Source organism: Petromyzon marinus, chromosome 72 (genome assembly GCF_048934315.1).
Source record: "Petromyzon marinus isolate PM22_M1 ecotype Great Lakes invasive population chromosome 72, UKy_Petmar_22M1.pri1.0, whole genome shotgun sequence".
NCBI lineage: Eukaryota > Metazoa > Chordata > Hyperoartia > Petromyzontiformes > Petromyzontidae > Petromyzon > Petromyzon marinus.
In genome coordinates, this window is record NC_133738.1 from 1,480,136 (window position 1) to 1,499,299 (window position 19,164).

The window sequence follows — 19,164 nt, forward strand, 5'->3', positions numbered from 1 at the left end:
CTCACCCACTCGCTCACCCACCCACTCGCTCACCCACTCGCTCACCCACTCGCTCACCCACTCGCTCACTCACCCCCTCGCTCACTCACCGCTCACTCACTCACCCACTCGCTCACTCACCCACTCGCTCTCCCACTCGCTCACCCATTCGCTCACTCATCCACTCGCTGACCCACTCGCTCACCCACTCGCGCACTAACCCACTCACTCATCCACTCGCTCACCCACTCGCTCACCCACTCACTCACCCACTCGCTCGCTAACCCACTCGCTCACCCACTCGCTCACCCACTCGCTCACCCACTCGCTCACTCACTCACTCACCCACTCGCTCACTCACCCACTCACCCACCCACTCGCTCACTCACCCACTTGTTCACTCACTCGCTCACTCACCCACTCACTTACCCACTCGCTCGCCCACTCACTCGCTCGCTAACCCACTCACCCACTCGCTTGCTCACCCACTCGCTCACTCACTCACCCACTCACTCACGCACTGGCTCACCCACTCACTCATTCACCTGCTCGCTCACTCACTCACTCACACACTCACTCACACACTCACCCACTCATTCACCCACTCACTCACCCACTCACTCACTCGCTCACCCACTCGCTCATTCACTCAACCACTCACCCACTCACTCACTCACTCATTCACTCACTCACCCACTCGCTCACCCACTCACTCACCCACTCGCTCACTCGCTCGCTCACCCACTCACTCACCCACTCGCTCACCCACTCACCCACTCGCTCACTCACCCACCCACTCACCCACTCGCTCACTCACTCACACACTGGCTCACCCACTCACTCGCTCACCCTGTCGCTCACTCACTCACTCACTCACCCTCTCGCTCACCCGCTCGCTCACCCGCTCGCTTGCTCACCCACTCGCTCACCCATTCGCTCACTCACCCACTCGCTCACCCATTCACTCACCCACTCACTGTATGGGAGACTATGAGTGGATGAGTGCATGGGTGGATGGGTGACTGGATAGGTGAGTTAGTGAGTGAGTGGGTGTGTGAGTGAGCGAGCGAGGAGTGAGTGAGTGAGTGTGTGAGTGAGTGAGCATGTGAGTGAGTGAGTGTGTGAGTGAGTGGGTGAGCGAGTGAGTGGGTGAGCGAGTGAGTGAGTGAGTGAGCGAGTGAGTGTGTGAGTGAGTGGGTGAGTGAGTGGTGAGTGAGTGACTGACTGAATGACTGACTGAGTGACTAACTGACTGAGTGACTGAGTGACTGACTGAGTGACTGAGTGACTGACTGACTGATTGACTGACTGAGTGACTGACTGACTGAGTGACTGACTGACGACTGAGTGACTGACTGACTGAGTGACTGACTGAGTGACTGACTGATTGACTGACTGACTGAGTCACCTCTCCCCAGCGGTGTGTGTGGGTGACTGAATGAGTCACTGAGTGACTGAGTGACTGACTGAATGACTGGGTGAGTGAGTGACTGACTGACTGAGTGACTGACTGAGTGACTGACTGACTGAGTCGCCTCTCCCCAGCGGTGTGTGTGGGTGACTGACTGAGTGACTGAGTGACTGACTGAGTGACTGACTGAGTGAGTGACTGACTGACTGAGTGACTGACTGACTGACTGAGTCACCTCTCCCCAGCGGTGTGTGTGGGTGACTGACTGAGTGACTGAGTGAGTGACTGAGTGACTGACTGAGTGACTGACTGACTGACTGAGTGACTGACTGACTGACTGAGTCACCTCTCCCCAGCGGTGTGTGTGGGTGACTGAGTGACTGACTGACTGACTGAGTGACTGAGTGACTGAGTGACTGACTGAGTGACTAAGTAACTGAGTCACCTCTCCCCAGCGGTGTGTGTGGGTGACTGACTGGGTGACTGAGTGACTGAGTGAGTGACTGACTGACTGAGTGACTGACTGACTGACTGAGTCACCTCTCCCCAGCGGTGTGTGTGGGTGACTGAGTGACTGACTGACTGACTGAGTGAGTGAGTGACTGACTGACTGAGTGACTGAGTGACTGAGTGACTGACTGAGTGACTAAGTAACTGAGTCACCTCTCCCCAGCGGTGTGTGTGGGTGACTGAGTGACTGACTGACTGAGTGAGTGAGTGAGTGAGTGACTGACTGAGTGACTGAGTGACTGAGTGACTGACTGAGTGACTAAGTAACTGAGTCACCTCTCCCCAGCGGTGTGTGTGGGTGACTGAGTGACTGACTGACTGACTGAGTGACTGAGTGACTGAGTGACTGACTGAGTGACTAAGTAACTGAGTCACCTCTCCCCAGCGGTGTGTGTGGGTGACTGACTGACTGAGTGACTGAGTGACTGAGTGACTGACTGAGTGACTAAGTAACTGAGTCACCTCTCCCCAGCGGTGTGTGTGGGTGACTGAGTGACTGACTGACTGACTGAGTGACTGAGTGACTGAGTGACTGACTGAGTGACTAAGTAACTGAGTCACCTCTCCCCAGCGGTGTGTGTGGGTGACTGAGTGACTGACTGACTGACTGAGTGAGTGAGTGAGTGACTGACTGACTGAGTGACTGACTGAGTGACTGACTGACTGACTGAGTGAGTGAGTGACTGACTGAGTGACTGACTGACTGACTGAGTCACCTCTCCCCAGCGGTGTGTGTGGGTGACTGAGTGACTGACTGACTGACTGAGTGAGTGAGTGACTGACTGACTGAGTGACTGACTGAGTGACTGACTGAGTGACTAACTGAGTCACCTCTCCCCAGCGGTGTGTGTGGATGACTGACTGAGTGACTGACTGACTGAGTGACTGACTGAGTGACTGAGTGACTGACTGAGTGACTGACTGACTGAGTGACTGACTGACTGAGTGACTAAGTAACTGAGTCACCTCTCCCCAGCGGTGTGTGTGGGTGACTGACTGAGTGACTGACTGACTGAGTGACTGACTGAGTGACTGACTGACTGACTGACTGAGTGACTGACTGACTGAGTGACTGAGTGAGTGACTAAGTAACTGAGTCACCTCTCCCCAGCGGTGTGTGTGGGTGACTGAGTGACTGACTGACTGACTGAGTGACTGACTGACTGAGTCACCTCTCCCCAGCGGTGTGTGTGGGTGACTGAGTGACTGACTGAGTGACTGACTGACTGAGTCACCTCTCCCCAGCGGTGTGTGTGGGTGACTGAGTGAGTGACTGACTGACTGACTGAGTGACTGACTGAGTGACTAAGTAACTGAGTCACCTCTCTCCAGCGGTGTGTGTGGGTGACTGACTGACTGACTGAGTGACTGAGTGACTGACTGACTGACTGAGTGACTGAGTGACTGACTGAGTGACTGACTGAGTCACCTCTCCCCAGCGGTGTGTGTGGGTGACTGAGTGACTGAGTGACTGACTGAGTGAGTGACTGAGTGACTGACTGAGTGACTGACTGAGTGACTGAGTGAGTGACTGAGTGACTGACTGACTGACTGAGTGAGTGTCTGACTGACTGAGTGACTGACTGACTGAGTGACTGAGTGACTGACTGACTGACTGAGTGACTGACTGACTGAGTGACTAAGTAACTGAGTCACCTCTCCCCAGCGGTGTGTGTGGGTGACTGACTGAGTCACTGAGTGACTGAGTGACTGACTGAATGACTGAGTGAGTGAGTGACTGAGTGACTGACTGACTGAGTGACTGACTGACTGACTGAGTGACTGACTGACTGACTGAGTGACTGAGTGACTGACTGAGTGACTAAGTAACTGAGTCACCTCTCCCCAGCGGTGTGTGTGGGTGACTGAGTGACTGAGTGACTGACTGACTGAGTGAGTGACTGAGTGACTGACTGACTGACTGAGTGACTGAGTGAGTGAGTGACTGACTGACTGACTGAGTGACTGAGTCACTGACTGAGTGACTAACTAACTGAGTGACTGAGTGACTGACTGAGTGACTGACTGACTGAGTGACTGACTGAGTGACTGAGTGACTGACTGAGTGACTGACTGACTGAGTGACTGACTGAGTGACTAACTGAGTCACCTCTCCCCAGCGGTGTGTGTGGGTGACTGAGTGACTGACTGACTGACTGAGTGACTGACTGACTGACTGAGTGACTGACTGAGTGACTGACTGAGTGACTGACTGACTGAGTGACTAAGTAACTGAGTCACCTCTCCCCAGCGGTGTGTGTGGGTGACTGAGTGACTGACTGAGTGACTGACTGACTGAGTCACCTCTCCCCAGCGGTGTGTGTGGGTGACTGAGTGAGTGACTGACTGACTGACTGAGTGACTGACTGAGTGACTAAGTAACTGAGTCACCTCTCTCCAGCGGTGTGTGTGGGTGACTGACTGACTGAGTGACTGCGTGACTGACTGACTGACTGAGTGACTGAGTGACTGACTGACTGAGTGACTGACTGAGTGACTGACTGAGTCACCTCTCCCCAGCGGTGTGTGTGGGTGACTGAGTGACTGAGTGACTGACTGAGTGAGTGACTGAGTGACTGACTGACTGAGTGACTGACTGAGTGACTGACTGACTGAGTGACTGACTGACTGACTGAGTGACTGACTGAGTGACTGACTGAGTGACTAACTGAGTCACCTCTCCCCAGCGGTGTGTGTGGGTGACTGACTGAGTGACTGAGTGACTGACTGACTAACTGAGTCACCTCTCCCCAGCGGTGTGTGTGGGTGACTGACTGAGTGACTGAGTGACTGAGTGACTAACTGAGTCACCTCTCCCCAGCGGTGTGTGTGGGTGACTGACTGAGTGACTGAGTGACTGAGTGAGTGACTGAGTGACTGACTGAGTGACTGAGTGACTGAGTGAGTGACTGAGTGACTAAGTAAATGAGTCACCTCTCCCCAGCGGTGTGTGTGGGTGACTGAGTGACTGACTGACTGACTGACTGAGTCACCTCTCCCCAGCGGTGTGTGTGGGTGACTGAGTGACTGACTGACTGAGTGACTGACTGAGTGACTGACTGACTGACTGAGTGACTGACTGACTGAGTGACTGACTGAGTGACTGTCTGACTGACTGACTGAGTGACTGATTGACTGACTGAGTGACTGAGTGACTGACTGACTGACTGAGTGACTGAGTGACTGACTGATTGACTGAGTGACTGAGTGACTGACTGAGTCACCTCTCCCCAGCGGTGTGTGTGGGTGACTGACTGAGTGACTGAGTGACTGACTGAGTGACTGAGTGACTGACTGAGTCACCTCTCCCCAGCGGTGTGTGTGGGTGACTGAGTGACTGACTGAGTGACTGACTGAGTGACTGACTGAGTGACTGAGTGACTGACTGAGTGACTGACTGAGTGACTGACTGAGTGAGTGAGTGACTGAGTGAGTGACTGAGTGACTGACTGAGTGACTGACTGACTGAGTGACTGACTGAGTGACTGACTGACTGACTGAGTGACTAAGTAACTGAGTCACCTCTCCCCAGCGGTGTGTGTGGGTGACTGACTGACTGAGTGACTGAGTGACTGAGTGAGTGACTGAGTGACTGACTGGCTGACTGACTGAGTGACTGACTGACTGAGTGACTGAGTGAGTGACTGAGTGAGTGACTGAGTCACCTCTCCCCAGCGGTGTGTGTGGGTGACTGAGTGAGTGTGTGAGTGAGTGACTGAATGACTGACTGAGTGACTGACTGACTGAGTGACTGACTGAGTGACTGAGTGAGTGAGTGACTGACTGACTGAGTGACTGACTGAGTGACTGACTGAGTGACTAACTGAGTCACCTCTCCCCAGCGGTGTGTGTGGATGACTGACTGAGTGACTGACTGACTGAGTGACTGACTGAGTGACTGACTGAGTGACTGAGTGACTGACTGAGTGACTGACTGACTGACTGTGTGAGTGACTGAGTGACTGAGTCACCTCTCCCCAGCGGTGTGTGTGGGTGACTGTGTGAGTGACTAAGTGACTGAGTCACCTCTCCCCAGCGGTGTGTGTGGGTGACTGTGTGAGTGACTAAGTGACTGAGTCACCTCTCCCCAGCGGTGTGTGTGGGTGACTGACTGAGTGACTGACTGAGTGAGTGACTGAGTGACTAAGTAACTGAGTCACCTCTCCCCAGCGGTGTGTGTGGGTGACTGACTGACTGAGTGACTGAGTGACTGAGTGAGTGACTGAGTGACTGACTGGCTGACTGACTGAGTGACTGACTGACTGAGTGACTGAGTGAGTGACTGAGTGAGTGACTGAGTCACCTCTCCCCAGCGGTGTGTGTGGGTGACTGAGTGAGTGTGTGAGTGAGTGACTGAATGACTGACTGAGTGACTGACTGAGTGAGTGACTGACTGAGTGACTGACTGAGTGACTGACTGAGTGACTCAGTGACTGAGTGACTGACTGACTGACTGAGTGACTGACTGAGTGACTGACTGAGTGACTGACTGAGTCACCTCTCCCCAGCGGTGTGTGTGGGTGACTGAGTGACTGACTGAGTCACCTCTCCCCAGCGGTGTGTGTGGGTGACTGAGTGACTAAGTAACTGAGTCACCTCTCCCCAGCGGTGTGTGTGGGTGACTGTGTGAGTGACTGAGTGACTGAGTCACCTCTCCCCAGCGGTGTGTGTGGGTGACTGACTGACTGAGTGACTGACTGACTGAGTGACTGACTGAGTGACTGACTGAGTGACTGACTGAGTGACTGACTGAGTCACCTCTCCCCAGCAGTGTGTGTGGGTGACTGACTGACTGACTGAGTGACTGAGTGACTGACTGAGTGACTGAGTGACTGACTGACTGACTGAGTGACTGACTGACTGACTGAGTGACTGACTGAGTGACTGAGTGACTGACTGACTGACTGAGTGACTGACTGTGTGAGTGACTAAGTGACTGAGTCACCTCTCCCCAGCGGTGTGTGTGGGTGACTGAATGAGTCACTGAGTGACTGAGTGACTGACTGAATGACTGGGTGAGTGAGTGACTGACTGACTGAGTGACTGACTGAGTGACTGACTGACTGAGTCGCCTCTCCCCAGCGGTGTGTGTGGGTGACTGACTGAGTGACTGAGTGACTGACTGAGTGACTGACTGAGTGAGTGACTGACTGACTGAGTGACTGACTGACTGACTGAGTCACCTCTCCCCAGCGGTGTGTGTGGGTGACTGACTGAGTGACTGAGTGAGTGACTGAGTGACTGACTGAGTGACTGACTGACTGACTGAGTGACTGACTGACTGACTGAGTCACCTCTCCCCAGCGGTGTGTGTGGGTGACTGAGTGACTGACTGACTGACTGAGTGACTGAGTGACTGAGTGACTGACTGAGTGACTAAGTAACTGAGTCACCTCTCCCCAGCGGTGTGTGTGGGTGACTGACTGGGTGACTGAGTGACTGAGTGAGTGACTGACTGACTGAGTGACTGACTGACTGACTGAGTCACCTCTCCCCAGCGGTGTGTGTGGGTGACTGAGTGACTGACTGACTGACTGAGTGAGTGAGTGACTGACTGACTGAGTGACTGAGTGACTGAGTGACTGACTGAGTGACTAAGTAACTGAGTCACCTCTCCCCAGCGGTGTGTGTGGGTGACTGAGTGACTGACTGACTGAGTGAGTGAGTGAGTGACTGACTGAGTGACTGAGTGACTGAGTGACTGACTGAGTGACTAAGTAACTGAGTCACCTCTCCCCAGCGGTGTGTGTGGGTGACTGAGTGACTGACTGACTGACTGAGTGACTGAGTGACTGAGTGACTGACTGAGTGACTAAGTAACTGAGTCACCTCTCCCCAGCGGTGTGTGTGGGTGACTGACTGACTGAGTGACTGAGTGACTGAGTGACTGACTGAGTGACTAAGTAACTGAGTCACCTCTCCCCAGCGGTGTGTGTGGGTGACTGAGTGACTGACTGACTGACTGAGTGACTGAGTGACTGAGTGACTGACTGAGTGACTAAGTAACTGAGTCACCTCTCCCCAGCGGTGTGTGTGGGTGACTGAGTGACTGACTGACTGACTGAGTGAGTGAGTGAGTGACTGACTGACTGAGTGACTGACTGAGTGACTGACTGACTGACTGAGTGAGTGAGTGACTGACTGAGTGACTGACTGACTGACTGAGTCACCTCTCCCCAGCGGTGTGTGTGGGTGACTGAGTGACTGACTGACTGACTGAGTGAGTGAGTGACTGACTGACTGAGTGACTGACTGAGTGACTGACTGAGTGACTAACTGAGTCACCTCTCCCCAGCGGTGTGTGTGGATGACTGACTGAGTGACTGACTGACTGAGTGACTGACTGAGTGACTGAGTGACTGACTGAGTGACTGACTGACTGAGTGACTAAGTAACTGAGTCACCTCTCCCCAGCGGTGTGTGTGGGTGACTGACTGAGTGACTGACTGACTGAGTGACTGACTGAGTGACTGACTGACTGACTGACTGAGTGACTGACTGACTGAGTGACTGAGTGAGTGACTAAGTAACTGAGTCACCTCTCCCCAGCGGTGTGTGTGGGTGACTGAGTGACTGACTGACTGACTGAGTGACTGACTGACTGAGTCACCTCTCCCCAGCGGTGTGTGTGGGTGACTGAGTGACTGACTGAGTGACTGACTGACTGAGTCACCTCTCCCCAGCGGTGTGTGTGGGTGACTGAGTGAGTGACTGACTGACTGACTGAGTGACTGACTGAGTGACTAAGTAACTGAGTCACCTCTCTCCAGCGGTGTGTGTGGGTGACTGACTGACTGACTGAGTGACTGAGTGACTGACTGACTGACTGAGTGACTGAGTGACTGACTGAGTGACTGACTGAGTCACCTCTCCCCAGCGGTGTGTGTGGGTGACTGAGTGACTGAGTGACTGACTGAGTGAGTGACTGAGTGACTGACTGAGTGACTGACTGAGTGACTGAGTGAGTGACTGAGTGACTGACTGACTGACTGAGTGAGTGTCTGACTGACTGAGTGACTGACTGACTGAGTGACTGAGTGACTGACTGACTGACTGAGTGACTGACTGACTGAGTGACTAAGTAACTGAGTCACCTCTCCCCAGCGGTGTGTGTGGGTGACTGACTGAGTCACTGAGTGACTGAGTGACTGACTGAATGACTGAGTGAGTGAGTGACTGAGTGACTGACTGACTGAGTGACTGACTGACTGACTGAGTGACTGACTGACTGACTGAGTGACTGAGTGACTGACTGAGTGACTAAGTAACTGAGTCACCTCTCCCCAGCGGTGTGTGTGGGTGACTGAGTGACTGAGTGACTGACTGACTGAGTGAGTGACTGAGTGACTGACTGACTGACTGAGTGACTGAGTGAGTGAGTGACTGACTGACTGACTGAGTGACTGAGTCACTGACTGAGTGACTAACTAACTGAGTGACTGAGTGACTGACTGAGTGACTGACTGACTGAGTGACTGACTGAGTGACTGAGTGACTGACTGAGTGACTGACTGACTGAGTGACTGACTGAGTGACTAACTGAGTCACCTCTCCCCAGCGGTGTGTGTGGGTGACTGAGTGACTGACTGACTGACTGAGTGACTGACTGACTGACTGAGTGACTGACTGAGTGACTGACTGAGTGACTGACTGACTGAGTGACTAAGTAACTGAGTCACCTCTCCCCAGCGGTGTGTGTGGGTGACTGAGTGACTGACTGAGTGACTGACTGACTGAGTCACCTCTCCCCAGCGGTGTGTGTGGGTGACTGAGTGAGTGACTGACTGACTGACTGAGTGACTGACTGAGTGACTAAGTAACTGAGTCACCTCTCTCCAGCGGTGTGTGTGGGTGACTGACTGACTGACTGAGTGACTGCGTGACTGACTGACTGACTGAGTGACTGAGTGACTGACTGACTGAGTGACTGACTGAGTGACTGACTGAGTCACCTCTCCCCAGCGGTGTGTGTGGGTGACTGAGTGACTGAGTGACTGACTGAGTGAGTGACTGAGTGACTGACTGACTGAGTGACTGACTGAGTGACTGACTGACTGAGTGACTGACTGACTGACTGAGTGACTGACTGAGTGACTGACTGAGTGACTAACTGAGTCACCTCTCCCCAGCGGTGTGTGTGGGTGACTGACTGAGTGACTGAGTGACTGACTGACTAACTGAGTCACCTCTCCCCAGCGGTGTGTGTGGGTGACTGACTGAGTGACTGAGTGACTGAGTGACTAACTGAGTCACCTCTCCCCAGCGGTGTGTGTGGGTGACTGACTGAGTGACTGAGTGACTGAGTGAGTGACTGAGTGACTGACTGAGTGACTGAGTGACTGAGTGAGTGACTGAGTGACTAAGTAAATGAGTCACCTCTCCCCAGCGGTGTGTGTGGGTGACTGAGTGAGTGACTAAGTAACTGAGTCACCTCTCCCCAGCGGTGTGTGTGGGTGACTGAGTGACTGACTGACTGACTGACTGAGTCACCTCTCCCCAGCGGTGTGTGTGGGTGACTGAGTGACTGACTGACTGAGTGACTGACTGAGTGACTGACTGACTGAGTGACTGACTGACTGAGTGACTGACTGAGTGACTGTCTGACTGACTGACTGAGTGACTGATTGACTGACTGAGTGACTGAGTGACTGACTGACTGACTGAGTGACTGAGTGACTGACTGATTGACTGAGTGACTGAGTGACTGACTGAGTCACCTCTCCCCAGCGGTGTGTGTGGGTGACTGACTGAGTGACTGAGTGACTGACTGAGTGACTGAGTGACTGACTGAGTCACCTCTCCCCAGCGGTGTGTGTGGGTGACTGAGTGACTGACTGAGTGACTGACTGAGTGACTGACTGAGTGACTGAGTGACTGACTGAGTGACTGACTGAGTGACTGACTGAGTGAGTGAGTGACTGAGTGAGTGACTGAGTGACTGACTGAGTGACTGACTGACTGAGTGACTGACTGAGTGACTGACTGACTGACTGAGTGACTAAGTAACTGAGTCACCTCTCCCCAGCGGTGTGTGTGGGTGACTGACTGACTGAGTGACTGAGTGACTGAGTGAGTGACTGAGTGACTGACTGGCTGACTGACTGAGTGACTGACTGACTGAGTGACTGAGTGAGTGACTGAGTGAGTGACTGAGTCACCTCTCCCCAGCGGTGTGTGTGGGTGACTGAGTGAGTGTGTGAGTGAGTGACTGAATGACTGACTGAGTGACTGACTGACTGAGTGACTGACTGAGTGACTGAGTGAGTGAGTGACTGACTGACTGAGTGACTGACTGAGTGACTGACTGAGTGACTAACTGAGTCACCTCTCCCCAGCGGTGTGTGTGGATGACTGACTGAGTGACTGACTGACTGAGTGACTGACTGAGTGACTGACTGAGTGACTGAGTGACTGACTGAGTGACTGACTGACTGACTGTGTGAGTGACTGAGTGACTGAGTCACCTCTCCCCAGCGGTGTGTGTGGGTGACTGTGTGAGTGACTAAGTGACTGAGTCACCTCTCCCCAGCGGTGTGTGTGGGTGACTGTGTGAGTGACTAAGTGACTGAGTCACCTCTCCCCAGCGGTGTGTGTGGGTGACTGAGTGACTGACTGACTGACTGAGTGACTGAGTGACTGAGTGACTGACTGAGTGACTAAGTAACTGAGTCACCTCTCCCCAGCGGTGTGTGTGGGTGACTGAGTGACTGACTGACTGACTGAGTGAGTGAGTGAGTGACTGACTGACTGAGTGACTGACTGAGTGACTGACTGACTGACTGAGTGAGTGAGTGACTGACTGAGTGACTGACTGACTGACTGAGTCACCTCTCCCCAGCGGTGTGTGTGGGTGACTGAGTGACTGACTGACTGACTGAGTGAGTGAGTGACTGACTGACTGAGTGACTGACTGAGTGACTGACTGAGTGACTAACTGAGTCACCTCTCCCCAGCGGTGTGTGTGGATGACTGACTGAGTGACTGACTGACTGAGTGACTGACTGAGTGACTGAGTGACTGACTGAGTGACTGACTGACTGAGTGACTAAGTAACTGAGTCACCTCTCCCCAGCGGTGTGTGTGGGTGACTGACTGAGTGACTGACTGACTGAGTGACTGACTGAGTGACTGACTGACTGACTGACTGAGTGACTGACTGACTGAGTGACTGAGTGAGTGACTAAGTAACTGAGTCACCTCTCCCCAGCGGTGTGTGTGGGTGACTGAGTGACTGACTGACTGACTGAGTGACTGACTGACTGAGTCACCTCTCCCCAGCGGTGTGTGTGGGTGACTGAGTGACTGACTGAGTGACTGACTGACTGAGTCACCTCTCCCCAGCGGTGTGTGTGGGTGACTGAGTGAGTGACTGACTGACTGACTGAGTGACTGACTGAGTGACTAAGTAACTGAGTCACCTCTCTCCAGCGGTGTGTGTGGGTGACTGACTGACTGACTGAGTGACTGAGTGACTGACTGACTGACTGAGTGACTGAGTGACTGACTGAGTGACTGACTGAGTCACCTCTCCCCAGCGGTGTGTGTGGGTGACTGAGTGACTGAGTGACTGACTGAGTGAGTGACTGAGTGACTGACTGAGTGACTGACTGAGTGACTGAGTGAGTGACTGAGTGACTGACTGACTGACTGAGTGAGTGTCTGACTGACTGAGTGACTGACTGACTGAGTGACTGAGTGACTGACTGACTGACTGAGTGACTGACTGACTGAGTGACTAAGTAACTGAGTCACCTCTCCCCAGCGGTGTGTGTGGGTGACTGACTGAGTCACTGAGTGACTGAGTGACTGACTGAATGACTGAGTGAGTGAGTGACTGAGTGACTGACTGACTGAGTGACTGACTGACTGACTGAGTGACTGACTGACTGACTGAGTGACTGAGTGACTGACTGAGTGACTAAGTAACTGAGTCACCTCTCCCCAGCGGTGTGTGTGGGTGACTGAGTGACTGAGTGACTGACTGACTGAGTGAGTGACTGAGTGACTGACTGACTGACTGAGTGACTGAGTGAGTGAGTGACTGACTGACTGACTGAGTGACTGAGTCACTGACTGAGTGACTAACTAACTGAGTGACTGAGTGACTGACTGAGTGACTGACTGACTGAGTGACTGACTGAGTGACTGAGTGACTGACTGAGTGACTGACTGACTGAGTGACTGACTGAGTGACTAACTGAGTCACCTCTCCCCAGCGGTGTGTGTGGGTGACTGAGTGACTGACTGACTGACTGAGTGACTGACTGACTGACTGAGTGACTGACTGAGTGACTGACTGAGTGACTGACTGACTGAGTGACTAAGTAACTGAGTCACCTCTCCCCAGCGGTGTGTGTGGGTGACTGAGTGACTGACTGAGTGACTGACTGACTGAGTCACCTCTCCCCAGCGGTGTGTGTGGGTGACTGAGTGAGTGACTGACTGACTGACTGAGTGACTGACTGAGTGACTAAGTAACTGAGTCACCTCTCTCCAGCGGTGTGTGTGGGTGACTGACTGACTGACTGAGTGACTGCGTGACTGACTGACTGACTGAGTGACTGAGTGACTGACTGACTGAGTGACTGACTGAGTGACTGACTGAGTCACCTCTCCCCAGCGGTGTGTGTGGGTGACTGAGTGACTGAGTGACTGACTGAGTGAGTGACTGAGTGACTGACTGACTGAGTGACTGACTGAGTGACTGACTGACTGAGTGACTGACTGACTGACTGAGTGACTGACTGAGTGACTGACTGAGTGACTAACTGAGTCACCTCTCCCCAGCGGTGTGTGTGGGTGACTGACTGAGTGACTGAGTGACTGACTGACTAACTGAGTCACCTCTCCCCAGCGGTGTGTGTGGGTGACTGACTGAGTGACTGAGTGACTGAGTGACTAACTGAGTCACCTCTCCCCAGCGGTGTGTGTGGGTGACTGACTGAGTGACTGAGTGACTGAGTGAGTGACTGAGTGACTGACTGAGTGACTGAGTGACTGAGTGAGTGACTGAGTGACTAAGTAAATGAGTCACCTCTCCCCAGCGGTGTGTGTGGGTGACTGAGTGAGTGACTAAGTAACTGAGTCACCTCTCCCCAGCGGTGTGTGTGGGTGACTGAGTGACTGACTGACTGACTGACTGAGTCACCTCTCCCCAGCGGTGTGTGTGGGTGACTGAGTGACTGACTGACTGAGTGACTGACTGAGTGACTGACTGACTGAGTGACTGACTGACTGAGTGACTGACTGAGTGACTGTCTGACTGACTGACTGAGTGACTGATTGACTGACTGAGTGACTGAGTGACTGACTGACTGACTGAGTGACTGAGTGACTGACTGATTGACTGAGTGACTGAGTGACTGACTGAGTCACCTCTCCCCAGCGGTGTGTGTGGGTGACTGACTGAGTGACTGAGTGACTGACTGAGTGACTGAGTGACTGACTGAGTCACCTCTCCCCAGCGGTGTGTGTGGGTGACTGAGTGACTGACTGAGTGACTGACTGAGTGACTGACTGAGTGACTGAGTGACTGACTGAGTGACTGACTGAGTGACTGACTGAGTGAGTGAGTGACTGAGTGAGTGACTGAGTGACTGACTGAGTGACTGACTGACTGAGTGACTGACTGAGTGACTGACTGACTGACTGAGTGACTAAGTAACTGAGTCACCTCTCCCCAGCGGTGTGTGTGGGTGACTGACTGACTGAGTGACTGAGTGACTGAGTGAGTGACTGAGTGACTGACTGGCTGACTGACTGAGTGACTGACTGACTGAGTGACTGAGTGAGTGACTGAGTGAGTGACTGAGTCACCTCTCCCCAGCGGTGTGTGTGGGTGACTGAGTGAGTGTGTGAGTGAGTGACTGAATGACTGACTGAGTGACTGACTGACTGAGTGACTGACTGAGTGACTGAGTGAGTGAGTGACTGACTGACTGAGTGACTGACTGAGTGACTGACTGAGTGACTAACTGAGTCACCTCTCCCCAGCGGTGTGTGTGGATGACTGACTGAGTGACTGACTGACTGAGTGACTGACTGAGTGACTGACTGAGTGACTGAGTGACTGACTGAGTGACTGACTGACTGACTGTGTGAGTGACTGAGTGACTGAGTCACCTCTCCCCAGCGGTGTGTGTGGGTGACTGTGTGAGTGACTAAGTGACTGAGTCACCTCTCCCCAGCGGTGTGTGTGGGTGACTGTGTGAGTGACTAAGTGACTGAGTCACCTCTCCCCAGCGGTGTGTGTGGGTGACTGACTGAGTGACTGACTGAGTGAGTGACTGAGTGACTAAGTAACTGAGTCACCTCTCCCCAGCGGTGTGTGTGGGTGACTGACTGACTGAGTGACTGAGTGACTGAGTGAGTGACTGAGTGACTGACTGGCTGACTGACTGAGTGACTGACTGACTGAGTGACTGAGTGAGTGACTGAGTGAGTGACTGAGTCACCTCTCCCCAGCGGTGTGTGTGGGTGACTGAGTGAGTGTGTGAGTGAGTGACTGAATGACTGACTGAGTGACTGACTGAGTGAGTGACTGACTGAGTGACTGACTGAGTGACTGACTGAGTGACTCAGTGACTGAGTGACTGACTGACTGACTGAGTGACTGACTGAGTGACTGACTGAGTGACTGACTGAGTCACCTCTCCCCAGCGGTGTGTGTGGGTGACTGAGTGACTGACTGAGTCACCTCTCCCCAGCGGTGTGTGTGGGTGACTGAGTGACTAAGTAACTGAGTCACCTCTCCCCAGCGGTGTGTGTGGGTGACTGTGTGAGTGACTGAGTGACTGAGTCACCTCTCCCCAGCGGTGTGTGTGGGTGACTGACTGACTGAGTGACTGACTGACTGAGTGACTGACTGAGTGACTGACTGAGTGACTGACTGAGTGACTGACTGAGTCACCTCTCCCCAGCAGTGTGTGTGGGTGACTGACTGACTGACTGAGTGACTGAGTGACTGACTGAGTGACTGAGTGACTGACTGACTGACTGAGTGACTGACTGACTGACTGAGTGACTGACTGAGTGACTGAGTGACTGACTGACTGAGTGACTGACTGTGTGAGTGACTAAGTGACTGAGTCACCTCTCCCCAGCGGTGTGTGTGGGTGACTGACTGAGTGACTGAGTGACTGACTGAGTGACTGACTGAGTGACTGACTGACTGAGTGACTGACTGACTGAGTGACTGACTGAGTGACTGACTGAGTCACCTCTCCCCAGCGGTGTGTGTGGGTGACTGTGTGAGTGACTGACTGAGTCACCTCTCCCCAGCGGTGTGTGTGGGTGACTGCCTGCCTGACTGACTGAGTGAGTGACTGAGTGAGTGACTGAGTGAGTGACTGAGTGACTGAGTGAGTGACTGAGTGAGTGACTGAGTGAGTGACTGACTGACTGAGTGAGTGACTGAGTGACTAACTGAGTCACCTCTCCCCAGCGGTGTGTGTGGGTGACTGCCTGCCTGACTGACTGAGTGAGTGACTGAGTGAGTGACTGAGTGAGTGACTGAGTGACTGACTGACTGACTGAGTGACTGAGTGACTGACTGAGTGACTGACTGACTGACTGACTGAGTGACTGACTGAGTCACTGAGTGACTGAGTGAGTGACTGAGTGACTGAGTGACTGACTGACTGACTGACTGAGTGACTGACTGAGTGACTGAGTGACTGAGTGAGTGACTGACTGACTGAGTGACTGACTGACTGACTGAGTGACTGACTGAGTGACTGAGTGACTGAGTGAGTGACTGAGTGACTGACTGACTGAGTGACTGACTGACTGACTGACTGAGTGACTGACTGACTGACTGAGTGACTGACTGACTGACTGAGTGACTAAGTGACTGAGTCACCTCTCCCCAGCGGTGTGTGTGGGTGACTGCCTGCCTGACTGACTGACTGAGTGACTGAGTGACTGACTGAGTGACTGACTGAGTGAGTGACTGAGTCACCTCTCCCCAGCGGTGTGTGTGGGTGACTGAGTGACTGACTGACTGAGTGACTGACTGAGTGAATGAGTGAGTGACTGAGTGACTGACTGAGTGACTGACTGACTGAGTGACTGACTGACTGAGTGACTGACTGAGTGACTGACTGAGTGACTGACTGAGTCACCTCTCCCCAGCGGTGTGTGTGGGTGACTGACTGTGTGAGTGACTAAGTGACTGAGTCACCTCTCCCCAGCGGTGTGTGTGGGTGACTGACTGTGTGAGTGACTAAGTGACTGAGTCACCTCTCCCCAGCGGTGTGTGTGGGTGACTGACTGAGTGACTGACTGAGTGACTGACTGAGTGACTGACTGACTGACTGACTGATTGACTGAGTGAGTGACTGAGTCACCTCTCCCCAGCGGTGTGTGTGGGTGACTGAGTGACTGAGTGACTGAGTGACTGACTGAGTGAGTGACTGAGTGACTGAGTCACCTCTCCCCAGCGGTGTGTGTGGGTGACTGAGTGACTGACTGAGTGAGTGACTGAGTCACCTCTCCCCAGCGGTGTGTGTGGGTGACTGACTGAGTGACTGACTGAGTGACTGACTGACTGAGTGACTGAGTGACTGAGTGACTGACTGAGTCACCTCTCCCCAGCGGTGTGTGTGGGTGACTGACTGAGTGACTGACTGACTGAGTGACTGAGTGACTGAGTGACTGACTGAGTGACTAATTGACTGACTGAGTCACCTCTCCCCAGCGGTGTGTGTGGGTGACTGACTGAGTGACTGACTGAGTGACTGACTGAGTGACTGACTGACTGACTGAGTGACTGACTGACTGACTGACTGAGTGAGTGACTGAGTCACCTCTCCCCAGCGGTGTGTGTGGGTGACTGAGTGACTGAGTGACTGAGTGACTGACTGAGTGAGTGACTGAGTGACTGAGTCACCTCTCCCCAGCGGTGTGTGTGGGTGACTGAGTGACTGACTGAGTGAGTGACTGAGTCACCTCTCCCCAGCGGTGTGTGTGGGTGACTGACTGAGTGACTGACTGAGTGACTGACTGACTGAGTGACTGAGTGACTGAGTGACTGACTGAGTCACCTCTCCCCAGCGGTGTGTGTGGGTGACTGACTGAGTGACTGACTGACTGAGTGACTGAGTGACTGAGTGACTGACTGAGTGACTAATTGACTGACTGAGTCACCTCTCCCCAGCGGTGTGTGTGGGTGACTGACTGAGTGACTGACTGAGTGACTGACTGAGTGACTGACTGACTGACTGAGTGACTGACTGACTGACTGACTGAGTGAGTGACTGAGTCACCTCTCCCCAGCGGTGTGTGTGGGTGACTGAGTGACTGAGTGACTGAGTGACTGACTGAGTGAGTGACTGAGTGACTGAGTCACCTCTCCCCAGCGGTGTGTGTGGGTGACTGAGTGACTGACTGAGTGAGTGACTGAGTCACCTCTCCCCAGCGGTGTGTGTGGGTGACTGACTGAGTGACTGACTGAGTGACTGACTGACTGAGTGACTGAGTGACTGAGTGACTGACTGAGTCACCTCTCCCCAGCGGTGTGTGTGGGTGACTGACTGAGTGACTGAGTGACTGACTGACTGAGTGACTGAGTGACTGAGTGACTGACTGAGTGACTGACTGAGTGACTGAGTCACCTCTCCCCAGCGGTGTGTGTGGGTGACTGACTGAGTGACTGACTAAGTGACTGACTGAGTGACTGACTAAGTGACTGACTGACTGAGTGACTGACTGACTGACTGACTGACTGACTGACTGAGTGACTGACTGAGTGACTGACTGAGTGACTGACTGAGTGAGTGACTGAGTCACCTCTCCCCAGCGGTGTGTGTGGGTGACTGACTGAGTGACTGAGTGACTGACTAAGTGACTGAGTGACTGACTGAGTGACTGACTGACTGAGTGACTAACTGAGTGACTGACTGACTGAGTGACTGACTGAGTGACTGACTAAGTGACTGAGTCACCTCTCCCCAGCGGTGTGTGTGGGTGACTGAGTGACTGAGTGACTGAGTGAGTGACTGACTGAGTGACTGACTGAGTCACCTCTCCCCAGCGGTGTGTGTGGGTGACTGACTGAGTGACTGAGTGACTGACTAAGTGACTGAGTGACTGACTGAGTGACTGACTGACTGAGTGACTAACTGAGTGACTGACTGACTGAGTGACTGACTGAGTGACTGACTAAGTGACTGAGTCACCTCTCCCCAGCGGTGTGTGTGGGTGACTGAGTGACTGAGTGACTGAGTGAGTGACTGACTGAGTGACTAAGTGACTGAGTGAGTGAC

General features: G+C 53.3%; 1 protein-coding gene across 5 annotated transcripts in view; it reads left to right on the forward strand.

Annotated features, from left to right (window-relative positions):
• The window catches only part of AIFM3 (AIF family member 3), a 108,512-nt gene that overhangs the window by 13,949 nt on the left and 75,399 nt on the right, over positions 1-19,164 (forward strand). The window lies entirely within an intron of this gene.